Raw genomic sequence first — 16680 nt, 5'->3', positions numbered from 1 at the left:
GCTATTAGAGATGTCCTGCACATTCCTAACAATGTGACAGTGGACGATGATGAATCTTATCTTAATGTAAAAAAGAAATCCTCTGCAACTTTCCCTGCATCCAAGGAATTAAATTCCTTATTTGAAGAAACTTGGTCTAATCCTGACAAGAAGTTTCAGATCCCTAAAAGGTTACTCACATCTTTCCCTTTTCCTCAGGACGATAGAAAAAAATGGGAAAACCCACCGATTGTTGACGCATCAGTATCTAGATTATCACGTAAAATAGTTTTTCCGGTCCCGGGGACAGCCTCCTTAAAAGATGCGGCAGACCGCAAGATTGAGACCACTCTCAAATCTCTGTACACAGCTGCGGGGGTGGCCCAGAGACCCACTATTGCTTGTGCTTGGATCACTAAGGCCATTGCAAAATGGTCAGGTAACCTAATTGAGGGGTTAGATTACTTACCAAGAGGTGAGTTGATTTTACTCCTGCAATATTTACAGGACTCTGCAAATTTTATGGTGGAAGCCATAAAAGAAATTGGATTGCTCAATGCACGCTCCATGGCCATGGCAGTGTCAGCACGCAGGGGCCTATGCCTACGTCAGTGGACGGCGGATGTGGATTCCAGAAAGGGAGTCGAAAGCCTACCTTTCACAGGCGAAGCCCTGTTTGGTGACGAACTGGATACGTGGATATCCAAGGCTATGGTGGGTAAGACTACATACCTTCCTTCCACAGCCCCACCAGCTAGTAAGACCTACTCTGCTCTGACTCTGCAGTCCTTTCGGACAGCAAAATTCAAACATAAAGCCAAGGGTTCTTCTACAGCCTTCATAGGAAATAGAGATAAACCCAGAAAACAAGCAACTGCAAGTTCACAGGAACAGAACTCCGGTTCTGCTTCCTCAAAGCCTTCAGCATGACGGTGGACCTCTCTGCCTGGGAGACAGGCAGGTGGGAGCCCGATTAAGAGATTTCAGTCACAAATGGGCGATGTCATGCCAGGATCCCTGGGTTTAAGAGGTCATCGCCCAGGGGTACAGACTGGAGTTTCAGGAACTCTTGGCTCATTGTAAGGGAGCTTGTATTTCAAAGTGTAGCTTGGATTTGTAAGTGTATGTGAGTTGGAATTCAGCAGAAGGTGAGTTTGAATACAGAAAAAGCAGGAGCTGGAAGCCGAGTGAAAAGGAGGTGCAGTGAGCTGGAACAACTGCAACTGCTAAATGGAGTATCGGTGCCGCAGGAGAGGTCCCACTCAGAGGGAGCACTGGAGTACTACGGCTGCATAAAAGCGAAGGACCAAGGACCGCACAAAGATAGATAAGTATAAGCCAGCTTAATTATTGTATAAGTGAGTGTTTGCCCAGATTGTTTGTCTTCTACTTTTTCTTTTTGCTTCTCTTTCTTTGAGAGTAACAGGGAGTTAGACCTTACAAACAATATGGGAGGGGCTGTGATTGGGGACCTCACTCATTGCATGTCGTGCAAGATGTATGCACACCTGGAGCTACCGGCCCAGTGTGATTACATCTGCATGAGGTGTGTGCGAACAGTTGGCCTGGAAGCCCAGGTAACTGATCTAAAGAAAACCGTTACGCGACTGAGGGAGATTCACAATCTCGAGCAAAGTTTAGACAGAACGGTGGAGGAGTTGCGGGAGGGGTCACTGGTAGAAGAGGATGATGATCAGGTAGCCAGCTGGGTCACAGTTAGAAGGAAGAAAAAGAGGAGGGGGCTCGACATCTCTGAACTATCAAACCCAAACAAATTTGCCCGACTGGACGAGGAATCGGAGGATGATAGTGAAGAACTGACGGTGCCGGAGGAGACTGCTCCCTCTAGCATCCAGAGGAGCGGTCCCTCTGGCGCAGTTGGGATAAAAGATAGTGAGGTACCTAGTCAGATGGTGGTGGTAGGGGATTCTATCATCAGGAAGGCAGATAGGGCAATCTGCTACCGGGACCGTGATCGCCGTACAGTCTGTTGTTTCCCGGGTGCTCGGTACGGCACATCGCGGACTGGGTAGATAGATTGTTGGGAGGGGCTGGGAAAGACCCGGCGGTCTTGGTGCACGTTGGCACCAATGACAAAGTTAGCGGAAGGTGGGATGTACTTAAGAAAGACTATAGGGAATTAGGAAAGAAACTTAAGGCAAGGACATCTAAGGTAATATTCTCCGAAATATTACCGGTGCCACGCGCTAGTTCAGGGAGGCACAGGGAGATTAGGGAGGTAAATGTGTGGCTTAGGGATTGGTGCAGGAAAGAGGGGTTTGTGTTCTTGGAACACTAGGCGGACTTCTCAGTCAGGCGCCATCTCTTTTGTTGTGATGGATTGCACCTGACTGAGGAGGGGGCAGCGGTGTTGGGGGAAGGATGGTTAGAAGGTTGGAGGAGATTTGAAACTAGGAGCCTGGGGGGAGGGTTTAGCTAGAAACTACGGGTCATGCAGTGAGAATAGTGGGGATATCGGTAGTAAACGAAATGGGGGAGAAGTTGGGGGGAGGGTAAGAGCAGGCGGTAAGGTTACTAACATGGGTACTAAAAGAGATTTTACGAAAGCACTAACCAATGACGATTACAAGTCATCATTGCTACATAAGGTGAAAGATGTCCATAACGCAAGGGAAAATACTTATCTTAGTTGTATGTATGTAAACGCTAGAAGCATTACTGGTAAAAAGGGCAAACTAGAAATACTTGCAGCAAGCAAACAGTATGATATTATAGGCATTACTGAAACTTGGTGGGACGAATCTCATGATTGGACAGTCAATCTAGAGGGCTATACACTGTTTAGGAGAGACAGACTAAATAAAAAGGGTGCAGGGGTGTGTCTTTACGTAAAGCCGTTTTTAAAACCTGATATACGGGAAGATATTCAGGAGGGGACTGTAGACACTGTCGAGACATTATGGGTAGAAATTGCATGTGGGGAAAAAGGAATAAAAAGTTAGTATTGGGTGTATGCTATAGGCCGCCTGGTATTAACGTATCTGATGAGGACAGACGCAAGCCTCAGAGGTTGGGGAGCAGTCACCCAGGGGGCACACTTCCACGGAAAATGGTCAAATCAGGAAACCATTCTTCCATTCAACATTCTGGAACTAGGGGCCATATACAACACCCTTCTGCAGGCAGCCCATCTTCTTCGAGATCAGGCAATCCAGGTTCAGTCGGACAATGTGACGGCAGTAATGTACATAAACCGACAGGGCGAAATGAAGAGCAGAGCAGCAATGTCTGAGGTAACACGGATTCTCCTCTGGGCAGAAAGACACGCTGTGGCGTTGTCGGCGGTCTTCATTCTGGGAGTAGATAACTGGGAAGCAGACTTCCTCAGCAGACATGACCTCCACCCAGGAGAGTGGGGCTGTCACCCAGAGGTGTTCGGGTGCGTGACACATCGGTGGGGGATTCCAGAAGTCGACATGATGGCCTCTCATCTCAACAAGAAACTCAGGCGGTATTGTTTAAGGTCGAGAGACCCACAGGCAGTGGCGGTGGACGCTCTGGTGACTCCATGGGTTTACCAGATGGTGTATGTGTTTCCACCACTTCCACTGATCCCAAGAATTCTCAAAAGAATAAAAAGAGAAAAGGTTCAAGCAATTCTCATTGCTCCGGATTGGCCAAGAAGGGCTTGGTATGCAGCTCTCCTGAACATGCTGCTGGAGGATCCATGGCCTCTACCTCTTCGAGAGGATCTCGGGGCCATTCGTCTATCAAGACTTCCCGCAGCTACGTTTGACGGCATGGCGGTTGAGCGTCAAATTTTAGCCCGGAAAGGCATTCCAGACAGGGTAATTCCTACCCTGATCCAAGCCAGAAAAGGAGTAACATCTAAACATTACAGTACCACCGGATTTGGAGGACATATGTGTCTTGGTGTAAAAACAGGAAATTCCCTACGGTGGACTTTCAGCTGGGTCGTTTTCTGCTTTTTCTGCAGTCAGGAGTGGATGTGGGCCTACGCCTGGGTTCCTTAAAAGTCCACATCTAGACCTTGTCCATTTTCTTCCAAAGACAGTTGGGGTCCCTCCCTGAGGTATAGACATTCTTGAAAGAGCTTCTGCACATCCAGCCGCCCTTTGTGCCTCCCACGGCACCTTGGGATCTCAATTTGGTGTTGCAGTTTCTACAATCTGAATGGTTTGAGCCTTTACAGGAGGTTGATGTAAAGTTTCTTACGTGGAAGACCATTACATTGCTGGCCTTTTCTTCAGCAAGACGTGTGTCAGAATTGGGGGCGTTGTCTCACAAGAGCCCCTATTTGATTTTTTATGAAGATAGAGCTGAACTCAGAACTCGTCAGCAATTTCTTCCAACGGTGGTGTCTGCGTTTCATATCAACCAGCCTATTGTGGTTCCGGTGCTTACTGACACCTCTTCCACTTCAAAGTCCCTGGATGTTGTGCGGGCTTTGAAAATCTATGTCAAATGGACAGCTCGTCACAGAAAATCAGACTCACTGTTTGTACTCTATAATTCCAATAAAATTAGGTGTTCTGCTTCCAAGCAGTCTATTGCTCGCTGGATCAAGCTTACTATCCAGCATGCTTACGCTACGGCAGGTTTGCTGGTTCCTAGATCTGTACATGCCCACTTTACTAGGTCGGTGGGTTCTTCCTAGGCGGCTGCCCAGGGTGTCTCAGCCTTATAGCTCTGCCGAGCAGCTACTTGGTCAGGTTCGAACAGGTTTGCTGAGTTCTACAAGTTTGATACTTTGGCCTCTGAGGACCTTCAGTTTGGTCAATCAGTTCTGCAGGAACCTCAGCACTCTCCCACCCGGTTTGGGAGCTTTGGTACATCCCCATGGTACTAATGTGGACCCCATTATCCTCTAGGACGTAAAAGAAAATAGGAATTTAATTACCTACCGGTAAATCCTTTTCTCGTAGTCCGTAGAGGATACTGGGCGTCCGCCCGGTGCTTCGTTTCTGCACTGTTACTTGGTTAAGTAATGTTGGTTCAGCTGTTGCTGTTCCTGTTTCATGTTTGGTTAGCATGGCTTTCCTCTTGTGTGTGCTGGTTCAGAATATCACCACTATCCTTACCTATCCTCTCACTGTATGTCCGTCTCCTCGGGCACAGTTTCTAGACTGAGTCTGGTAAGAGGGGCATAGAGGGAGGAGCCAGTGCACACTATTGATTTCCTAAAGTGCCCAAGGCTCCTTGTGGACCCGTCTATACCCCATGGTACTAATGTGGACCCCAGTATCCTCTACGGACTACTAGAAAATGATTTATCGGTAGGTAATTAAAATCCTATTTTCTTATACAGGTTGAGTATCCCATATCCAAATATTCCGAAATACGGAATATTCCGAAATACGGACTTTTTTGCGTGAGAGTGAGATAGTGAAACCTTTGTTTTCTGATGGCTCAATGTACACAGACTTTGTTTAATACACACAGTTATTAAAAATATTGTATTAAATGACCTTCAGGCTGTGTATATAAGGTGTATATGAAACATAAATGAATTGTGCAAATGTACACACACTTTGTTCAATGCATAAACTTACAAAAAATATTGGCTAAAATTACCTTTCCGGCTATGTGTATAAGTTGTATATGTAACATAAATGCATTCTGTGCTTAGATTTAGGTCCCATCACCATGATATCTCATTATGGTATGCAATTATTCCAAAATACGGAAAAATCCCATATCCAAAATACCTCTGGTCCCAAGCATTTTGGATAAGGGATACTCAACCTGTATATCCAACTAAAGCCTAGTTTGTACTATTTTTTATGTTCATTGTACACCAGCTAGGTGAAGAACATTGCATACTTATACATTATACATGAGGCCCTTCCAGGCATAATAGCCGGTGTGCATATTCATCAGTGTGGTATACATTATTCATGAGGGCCTCACATAAATAGATAGTGATGCAGCTGTTAAAAGGCTGTATTTATATATACGTTGTATTTCAATGCTTTGTAAGACATTTCTATTAACATAATAGCTAACACTCTACATTTAGAAAATATTCAGTGAAGAATAACAAGTTAATATATTTTTGTTATGTTGTGTTTTGTTATTAATAAAAATTAGTTAAGAAAATTCTATTAACCCTATCAACAATGATAATTGTTCTGTCTGCTGAAAACTATTCTTACCATCAGTGAGTGGCTAAGTGACCATGGTTTGAATTACTCTATTTATACACTGACGTACATACAGTATATACTGGTTTCACATTGGTGTTAACAGGTCACTGGAAAGGGAGGCTAACTCCATGGTTATTCCAGTTATGCCCACAGTATGAACTGTGGAAAAGGAACAGTACCAGATGTGCCCCAAAAATATCATCCTTTATTGACGCATATTGTGGGGATTAGGAATAATTTGTTGATGCTATACAATATATCAATTTATTTCTTTGCTCTCAGTTACAACATATATGGTGGTGCAATATGGCCATATTGCCAGAGACAATAATATATAAAAAAAGTTACTATTTTACGGTCACTTCTGGTATTTCTGATCTCAGATTACCTCCTGTTACCATGTGGTGGTGTGATGGAGGATCACTGGTACAAACGCTGAGCTGTTCCCAAGGTAATTGCTTCCCCTTGCTAATTACTGTAGTAGCAGCAAAAGGACTAAGAGGGTCATTCCGACCCGATCGCTCGCTTCAGTTTCTCGCAGCGCAGCGATCGGGTCAGAACCGCGCATGCGCCGTAGTGTGCCGGCGCATGGCAGCCGTCGTTGCCTAGCAACCGCCTCTGAGGCAGAGGCGGTCGCTGGGCGGGAGGGGGCTTAGCGCCGTGTAATGCCGTGAGTAAAATACCTAACTGCATAGCAAATTTACTTGGAGCAGTCGCAGTGCGAACATTGCGCATGCGCAGTTAGCGGAAAATCACTGCGATGCGAAGAAAAATACAGAGCGAACAACTCGGAATGACCCCCTACATGTATACGTTTGCTTTGGAAGAAGGGCCGAGACGAGATGTGTTACTTTGTTATGGCGAGGTTAAATGCTGGCTGATACTAATAGTTTTTTATGATTTCACACTGTTTGTTGAAATGCTTATTCCGTTTCTAACTGATGGAATTCTCTTTCTGAAAACCCTTAGGCACACTGTTTTTTGTTACCCTCCAATGATGGGCGGGTGGGCGTTTGGGGCTAGTTGGTTTGTCGTTATATACGCTAGGCAATATGTTGTTGCCTAATTTTGAAGGAAGTATCTCCCTACCTATGTTATGTTCCTTTTTATTTACCTTTTCTGTTTGTATGTCTTCTCACTTGTCTGTCTCCTTTCCAAGCGATGCATTTCTTCGACACTGTTTTCCTTTTATGTTCGCTCGGGACACATCCTATTGCCAAGCCTGGTTTGATTGGTCCCACAGCTCCTACATATTCACTGTAGATATTTTTAGCAAACTCCTGTATATTTCCTATTCACCTTTAAACTTTTATTATGTCTATATGCGTAGGTAGTTGGAACGTGGGGGGTTCAACGCCCCTAAGAAACGTAAATGTGTGTTGATGTGTCTCCGTAAACTGCATTTAGATATAGTTAGCCTGCAGGAAACACATCTGGTACAGAGTGAAGTGATCAAGCTTAATATATTTGGGTGGAGGGTCATCGCTTCCGCTTCTTATAATTCAAAGTCTAGAGGTGTGGCGATTATTGCTAGATTCCAACTACAGGTCGACATATCAGAGGTGACAATTGACCCCTTGGGCCGTTATGTTTTGTGCACTATGCTTTATGAAAAACATAAATTTGTTTGTATGTCTGTCTATGCACCTAATATGTATTCAAAGGCCTTCCTATTAAAAGTTGTCGCCTCACTGATGCCTCACACTCATCTCCCTATTTTTCTTTGTGGCGATTTGAATTTAGTGTCCCTAACCCAACTAGATAAACAGTTTGCTCCTTCACCACCACCAAAATTACCCACTTTAGGCGTACTAGAACTTGCAAAGCGACTTAATTTGCTTGATTCCTGGCGCACGCTCCACCCAATAGATAAATAATTATCCTGTTTGTCGGCAGCGAGAGGCACTTTGTCTCGCATAGATTGTATTTTATTGTCTTCATCGCTTCTGCCAAAATTGGTCACTGCAGAAATGGAACCGATAGTTATATCTGACCACGCAGTAGTTTAAGCAACAATCAGTTTGGCCCCAGATAGGGGGAGCTATATTAGATGGTGCTGCCCCTCCTCTCTGGCACATTCAAGTTCTTTACGGACTGCTGTCTTACGTGCTTGGAATGATTTTGAAAAGGATAACTTAGATGCTAAAGTTCATGATCCGGTGCTTTTCTGGCAAGCGTTTAAAGCGACAGTTAGAGGTGTCATTATTTCACATACTACAGCACACAGGAAGAAAGATATTTTGGCCTACTCTGTAGAGCAGACTTGCCTTACCACTACATTCCAACTGTACAAGACGTGTCCGACACCCGTTAATCGTGACGCTTACTTACAGGCAAAGAAGCAATTCGAGGGCATCTTTTTCAAAATGGAGGCTTCTTATACTTTCGTTAGGAACTATAAGACACATAAATTCGCTAATAAATCGAATAGATTACTTTCTAATCTGCTCAAGGGGCAACGATCTCCCTCTGTTATATTTCCCTTAAAGAGGAAAGATGGCTCTTTGACCAAATCGGATTCTCAAATATATGAGGTGTTACAGGAATACTATAATAATCTTTATTCAGCCCCATGAGGCCAGATACCCAGAAACACTGATTTCTGGGATAACTTACCCCTACCAGCTCTGTCAATGGAAATAGGTGGCTCATTGACTCAAAAGGTAACTGTGGAGGAAGTAACTACTGCCATTGCTCAACTTAAGATAGGCAAAGCCCCGGGCCCGGATGACTTTACTTCAGATTTCTGGAGATTAATGGCCTTAAAAATTCTACCTCTTTTAGTTCTTGTTTTTAACACCATACTAGACTCTGGCCAACTGCCACTTTATTACAACTTTGTCAATTTAAGGGTGCTCCTCAAACCAGGTAGACACTCCTCAGACCCAGGATCGTACAGGCCGATCTCGCTTCTCAACATTGAATACAAACTTTTGACTAAGATTCTGGCCAACCGACTGAAGCTAGTCTTACCTTCCCTCGTCCACGGAGACCAGACAGGTTTTGTTCAAGGCCGGAGTTCCGTGGTGAATATACGCTGTCTTCTTATGGCGGTGTGGGGGTCCCAGTGCACTAGGTCGAACACTCCCACGGCTGTCCTTTCCCTTGACGCAGAAAAGGCGTTCGACATGGTGCACTGGGATCATCTTTTTGATGTTCTGTCCCATTTTGCTTTCCCACAGAAATTTATACTTTTTCTTAAAACTCTTTATACTCATCTGTCTTCCCAAATAATTTGTAACTGCCTCCTGTCTGACCCCTTCCCTATCCTGAGAGGAACGCGGAAGGGATGCCCTCTATCCCCGCTGTTGTTTGTCTTGGCACTTGAACCATTGGCAATTGCAATTCGACAGTCGCCGATGTTTCAGGGCATTATGATTGGCCACAAAGATTTGAGGATGTCATTGTTTGCCGACGATATGCTCTTGTTTTTATCCAGCCCGGAACATTCCATCCCTGAGGCGCTGAATATCATCTCCAAATTCGGAGCCTTTTCTGGTTACAAAATTAACATTAATAAATCTGAGTTACTTTTGTTGACAAGTCATACACCGACATTGCCAACTGCAAGTGGCCTGAGAGATATTAAAATCATGCCCACGCATCTTAAATATCTTGGTGTTAATATACCATGTAACCTGAATGACCTGTATAAGAGGAACTATATCCCAATTATATAAAAGATTGAAAAATCTATGGCGGGGTGGCACGATCTCCCATTGTCTCTGTTGGGACACCTAGAAGCATTTAAAACCTACCTAAACTGACATACCTCATGCATTTACTGCCCGTTAAACTGACTGGGACAGATATCAAACGTCTCAACACTGCTTGTTCCAAGTTTCTGTGGAAATCTAGAAAACCTCAAATTGCTTCTTCGTAGTTACGGGGACACAAATCAGAAGGGGGGTTAAATATGCCAGATTTGACCCATTACTCTAGGGCACTTCTTGCCCGCTTTGCCCTTGACTGGTTAACGGAAGGTAGTGCCTATACTGATTTCAGTTTAGAATGCAAATTCTTCTCCCCTTACTTTCCAGGGGCTCTCCTACAAACAACCAGACAACATATCCCTAAACATGTTCTTACTAACTTACTTTTTAAAGATATCTACGGGGCATGGGTTGCAGTGAACGCCACTCTACACAGAAATACTATTAGGAAGGAATGGTTACCGATTTGGGGGAATCCCGCATTTATACCAGGAATAGAAAACCCTGTTTGCCAACGGCTCATCACGAATGTCCTTCGAGTTATATCACAGGTATTCGACCCTGGAGGTGTGGTTAAATCATTTCGAACCTTGCAGAGCGAATTTAACCTTTCAGGCAACTGCTTATTTGCACTCATGCAGATTACCCATTATGCTCTTTCCTTACCTGTTACATCACACACTGAGGTGTCCCAAGATCCCCTACAGCCAATTTTTCTTAGCTATGGTAAAAATACATTTAAACCCAGGATGCTATATCTTAAACTCTTAAAATCCCATTCATTAAAAATTAAGGAACAGTCTCACACAGCTTGGATATCAGACATACCATCCTTGTCTCATGCTGATGCTTTATTCAAAAATTATGAAAACACTCTTCGTACAGTTCGCGCTCCGGCTTTACAGGGGTACATATTAAAACAGTTCATAGGGCAAATATGTCGCAAAGTCAGAGGAGACATTTTGTAGAGGGAGAAACAGGTCAATGTCCGAAATGTACTGCTTCCTCAGCTTCCTTGTTTGCTCTTTGCCAATTTCGATAACTGGAATTTGTCTCCTTCTGAACAAATGTTAATTCCCTTTTTGAGTATCTTTGTGACAGCTGCAAAAAAGGTGATATTGAATTCTTGGATTGTTAAACACTGCCCGACCCTGAGAGACCTGGATGATCTTCTAATGCGTTATATGTATTATGACAGATATGAATTGGTTTCGGAAAACAGGACTGACACGACTGATTTCCTTAAAAAATGGGGGGCATTTATTGCATCAAAATCTGAGGACTTACAAACTCAGATTTATAGGGTAATAGATACACCAAGATATTCCAGGGAATAATTTGTGATTTATATACCTCCAACCCTTTGGTTATTGGCTAAGCAATCTATATCCAGAGATCCTTTATGTTCCTTTATGTAGCTGTCTTCATTTACCCTTAACTTGAATAACATTTGCTATATGCGTGTATATACCATGCCTAAAACCTCTTGGACTGCCATGTAGCCATTATATGTCTTGAATCTTTCATTTTTATGTAGTCAACTCCCGGGCGTAAATCTCAATGCAAAGTTATGTACAATTGTATGCTTGATATCTCCACACTGGCATCTCTCTCTATTTCACTGACCGCAATGTGTATACGAATTATAACAGGTACTAGAAGGTGTTGAGGTTGTGTATTGCTTTTTCCCTTTTTCACCTTTATCCAATTTGTTTTGGCACTTTCTTGTGCCACTCCAACCTTGTTATGCCCCCCCCCCCACCCTTTTTTTCTCTTTCCTCCCCCCCTCCCCTACCTTTATATCTTCTTACTAATTTATTGATGTTTTTTTTGCAGTGAAAATCTTTTTGACAATGTATGCTGGAAGATATCCTAGAATTTTCTGTTACATTGATATGTTTAATCCTGTTGTTACCAGAATGTCTAGGTCTTCTGATGATGTATCCGGCTCTGTACTGCTATTGGTGTATTTGATGTTGAAAAAACCCAATAAATACATTTATTTAAAAAAAAAGACAGGATCCAACTCCTGTCACACAAAAACAAAGGCGTTGGATTTTAGAAATGCTGACTTTAAGTGACTTTAATGTTTAAGTGATTCATTGGCGGACTGGAGGAATTTGGAAGGCGTGCAGGAGAGGTGGGAAAAACTGAAAAGTGCAATACTAAGGGCAACAGACCTTTGTATCAAAAGGGTTAGGAGAAGCACCGGGAAAAGGAAGCCAGTGTGGTTCACAAAAGAAATATCAACTAGTGTGAAAGCAAAAAAGATGGCTTTTAGGAAATACAAACAGACTCAAAATAATAACGACAAAGAGGTGTATCTTGACAGACGGAAGGATGCTAAGAAAGTGATCAGATGTGCAAAGGCAGAAGCTGAGGAGAAAATGGCCCAGTCAGTAGATAAAGGGGGCAAAACTTTTTTAAAGTATATAAATGAAAAGAAAAAATCAAATGGAGGAATAATAAGACTTAAGACAGAGAGTGAGAATTTGGTGTAGGGAGACAAGGCAATAGCAGATCACCTAAATAATTATTTTTGCTCAGTATTTACTACAGAAGGAGAAGGGATGGGGCCACAGTTAAGTTGCAAGGACATTCATAAAAATAAGGTAGATGAAAGTACATTTACAGAGTAGAAGGTCCTAACAGAACTTTCAAAACTAAAAATGGATAAATCAATGGGGCCAGAGGGGATACACCCAATAATACTAAAAGAGCTAAAAGATGTGCTGGTGGCACCATTAAAAGAATTTCTCTTACCTCCTAGAGGATACTGGGAATCCATTTAGTACCATGGGGTATAGACGGGTCCACTAGGAGCCATGGGCACTTTAAGAATTTGATAGTGTGCGCTGGCTCCTCCCTCTATGCCCCTCCTACCAGACTCAGTTTAGAAAATGTGCCCGGTGGAGCCAGTCACGCTTATGGATGGTCCTGAAGAGTTTTCTACATTTTATTTCTCTGTTTGTTATTTTCAGGCAGGACTGGTTGGCACCAGCCTATCTGCTTTGTGGGACTTAGGGGGGGGGGGGGGGGAGAATGGCCCAACCTCTTGAAGGGGTAATGGTCCCGTTCCCCGCTGACAGGACACTAGCTCCTGAGGGAACTATTTGAAAGCCCCACCACAGCGAGCACACATTCCCGCAGCACACTGCACCCCTAACAGAGCCAGAAGAGTGAAGAGTGGTGAGTACTATGCCGGCGTCCCGGTTAGTGGGTCACCGGCCATTATGGTGGCATTAGGGTACGGAGACGCATGGCTTCTGCATGGGGCGGCTGTGTCTCCAGACTCAGTACACAGTGCAGACGCACAGCTTCTGAGGGGGTGAACTGAGTCTAAGTACACTATATTTGTACACAGTACCACACTGGCATCACAGACTTAAAAGACTCCATTTTAGGCACAAAATCAGCTCAGCCAGTATAAAAAAAGCGTGAAGACCACGCGCCATTGAAGGGGCGGGGCTTCACTATGAGCGGATCCAGCCGCTCACCAGCGCCATTTTCCCTCTGCAGTGGACACAGACTGACTGACGCGCAGCTCCTTTGGAGTGACTCCAGATTACCTCAACGGTACCTGGGGGTCATAGCAGGGTGGGAGCGAGTATTAGAGTACTAAGTGCCCAATCTGGGTACTTAGTCTGCGACCCGGCTAAGCTTGAAATTAGCGGTAAGGGCGCTGTGTGTGCTGGCTCCATATCATCTCTGTGTCTCTGAACACACCCCACCCAAATCTAACTCTCTCTGCACATGTTATATCTGTCCCCACCCTGCAGTGCACATGGTTGTGCCCATCTGCTAACAAAACTGCTGCTACGATCAGGTCTGAATTAGGCCCCCAGTTCCCAAACCAGCGTCTCAGACCGCTGCCCTTTGTCCGCAAAAACGTACTTTGGCCCATATCCTGCAGTCTGACTCTGATGATGAAGGGGCAGACATGGAGGAGGGGGAGGTGGACTCAGAGGTAGGGGAGGCTACTCTGTCACAGGGAATAGAGGCTCTCATAGAAGCTATCAGATACATCCTACAAATCCCTGATAAGGTAACAGAGGAGTGTGAGGAATCTTATTTTAATGTAAAAAAGAAATCCTCAGTCACTTTTCCTGTGTCAAAGGAACTGAATACCCTGTTTGAAGAACCGTGGGTTAATCCTAATAGGAAATTTCAAATCCCTAAGAGGTTACGCTCATCCTTTCCTTTTCCTCCTGAGGAGAGGAAAAAATGGGAAAATCCACTGATAGTGGATGCATCAGTAGCCAGGAAGTCACAAAAAATAGTACTGCCTGTCCCGGGTGCAGCCTCCCTGAAAGACACAGCTGATCGTAGAATTGAGACCACAGTCAAATCCATGTATACAGCTGCAGGGGTGACCCAGGGACCCACTATAGCATGTGGGTGGATTACTAAAGCCATTGCTAAATGGTCGGGTAACCTAATTGAGGGGTTATATTCCTTATCTCGGGGGGAGATTGTTTTACTCCTGCAACATATACAGGACTCTGCAAACTTTGTAGTGGAGGCCATTAAAGAAATAGGCTTGCTTAATGCACGCACCACTGCTATGGCAGTGTCAGCACGCAGGGGCTTATGGCTACGCCAGTGGACTGCTGATGCATACGCCAGGAAAGGCATGGAAGACCTACCATTCACAGGAGAGACCTTATTTGGAGATGAACTAAACAAATGGATCTCCAAAGCTACTGCGGGTAAGTCCACATATCTTCCTTCTGCAGCTCCCCCAGCCAGGAAGGTTTACTCAGCTTCCAATTTACAGTCCTTTCGGACAGCCAAGTTTAAGGGCAAAACCAGAGGTACTTCTACAGCCACCAGAAGTGCTAGAGGTAAACCACGCAAGCCAGCAACTGCTGGTTCTCAGGAGCAGAGCTCAAGCTCTGCTTACTCAAAGCCTTCAGCATGACGGTGGACCGCGATGCCTGGAAAACTGGCGGGTGGGAGCCCAGCAAAATTTCTTCAGTCACATCTGGACAAGTTCGTGCCAGGATTCCTGGGTTGTAGATCTTATTTCCCAGGGCTACAGACTGGAGTTCCAGGAGCTCCCACCTCACAGATTCTTCAAATCAGGCTTACCAGTTTCACAAGAGGCAAGTATAACTTTACAAGATGCCATTCAAAAACTGGTACAGACTCAGGTCATTGTTCCAGTTCCACCTCATCTGCAAACAAGGGGTATTATTCCAACTTGTTTGTAGTTCCGAAACCGGATGGTTCGGTAAGACCGATTTTGAACCTCAAGTTGTTGAACCCGTACTTACGAATGTTCAAATTCAAGATGGAGTCTCTGAGAGCGGTGATCTCAGGTCTGGAGGAGGGGGAATTCCTAGTGTCTCTGGATATGAAAGATGCGTACCTTCACATCCTGATCTGGCCGCCTCATCAGGCTTTCTACGGATTGCACTGCAGGACTGTCACTACCAGTTCCAGGCCCTGCCATTTGGTCTTTCCACGGCACTGAGAGTGTTCACCAAAGTGATGGCAGAGATGATGTTTCTACTCCGCAAACAGGGAGTGAACATAATTCCGTACCTGGATGATCTTCTGATAAAAGCACTGTCCAGGGAGCGGTTGTTGGACAGCATTGCCCTCTCAACCGGTTTACTTATGGATCACGGGTGGATTCTGAACTTACCAAAATCTCACCTGGAACAGATGCAGAGGCTTCCTTTCCTGGGAATGATACTCGACACGAAGTCTCAGAGAGTGTTACTTCCCTTGGAAAAGACAATGGTAATCCAGTCAATGGTTCGGGCTATCCTGAAGCCAACCGGGATACTGGTGCATCTGTGCATTCGCCTTCTGGGGAAAATGGTAGCCTCTTACAAGGCAATTCAGTACGGAAGGTTTCATGCAAGGACCTTCCAGCTGGATCTGTTGGACAAATGGTCCGGATCGCATCTTCACATGCACGTGAGGATCCTTCTGTGGTGGCTACAGATTTCTCACCTACTCGAGGGTCGACAGTTCAGGATTTAGAATTGGATTCTGCTAACCACAGATGCAAGCCTCAGAGGTTGGGGAGCAGTCATCCAGGGGATGCAGCTTCAAGGAAGATGGTCAAGTCAGGAGGTAGTCCTTTCAATCAACATCCTGGAACTCAGGGCTATATACAACGCCCTTCTGAAAGCCTCATATCTTCTTCAGAATAAGGCCATTCAGGACCAGTAGGACAAGGTAACGGCGGTACATAAACCGACAGGGTGGAACTAAAGCAGAGCCGCAATGTCAGAGGTGTCAAGAATTCTCCTCTGGGTGGAAAAACAGACTGTGGCATTGTCGGCGGTCTTCATTCTGGGAGTAGACAACTGGGAAGCAGACTTCCTCAGCAGACATGACCTGCACCTGGCGGAGTGGAGCCTTCACCCGGAGGTGTTCAGGTGCTTGACACGGCGGTGGGGATATCTACAAATTGACATGATGGCCTCTTGTCTCAACAAGAAGCTCAAGCAGTATTGTTCCAGGTTGAGAGACCCACAGGCAGTGGCGGTAGATGCTCTGGCGACTCCATGGGTCTACAAGATGGTGTATGTGTTTCCTGCACTTCCTCTGACTCAAGAATTCTAAAAAGAATAAAAAGGGAAAAGGTTCAAGCAATACTCATTGCTCTGGACTGGCCAAGAAGGGCCTGGTACGCAGACCTTCTGGTGATGCACCTCGAAGATCCATGGCCTCTGCCTCTTCGCAAGGATCTTCAGCAACAAGGCCCGTTTGTCTATCAAGTCTTACCGCGGCTACGTTTAACGGGATCTCAATTTGGTGTTACAGTTCCTCCAATCAGATTGGTTGGCACCGTTACAGGAGGTAGACGTAAAATATCTTACGTGGAAGACCGTTATACTGTT

The 16680-nt window shown here is 44.9% G+C and overlaps 1 long non-coding RNA gene across 2 annotated transcripts in view; it reads right to left on the bottom strand.

The window, feature by feature from the left end:
• Window positions 1–10645: 10645 nt before the first annotated feature.
• LOC135009504 (uncharacterized) overlaps window positions 10646–16680 on the bottom strand; it is a 33929-nt gene continuing 27894 nt past the window's right edge. For both annotated transcript variants that reach the window (XR_010209050.1, XR_010209056.1), the window contains exon 3: window positions 10646–10921. This is a non-coding gene — a long non-coding RNA (uncharacterized LOC135009504). The remainder of the gene's footprint in view (window positions 10922–16680) is intronic.

Source organism: Pseudophryne corroboree, chromosome 2, assembly GCF_028390025.1.
Source record: "Pseudophryne corroboree isolate aPseCor3 chromosome 2, aPseCor3.hap2, whole genome shotgun sequence".
Taxonomy (NCBI): domain Eukaryota; kingdom Metazoa; phylum Chordata; class Amphibia; order Anura; family Myobatrachidae; genus Pseudophryne; species Pseudophryne corroboree.
Note: the sequence above shows the minus strand (reverse complement) of the source record. Positions and strands in the feature narration are given on the sequence as shown.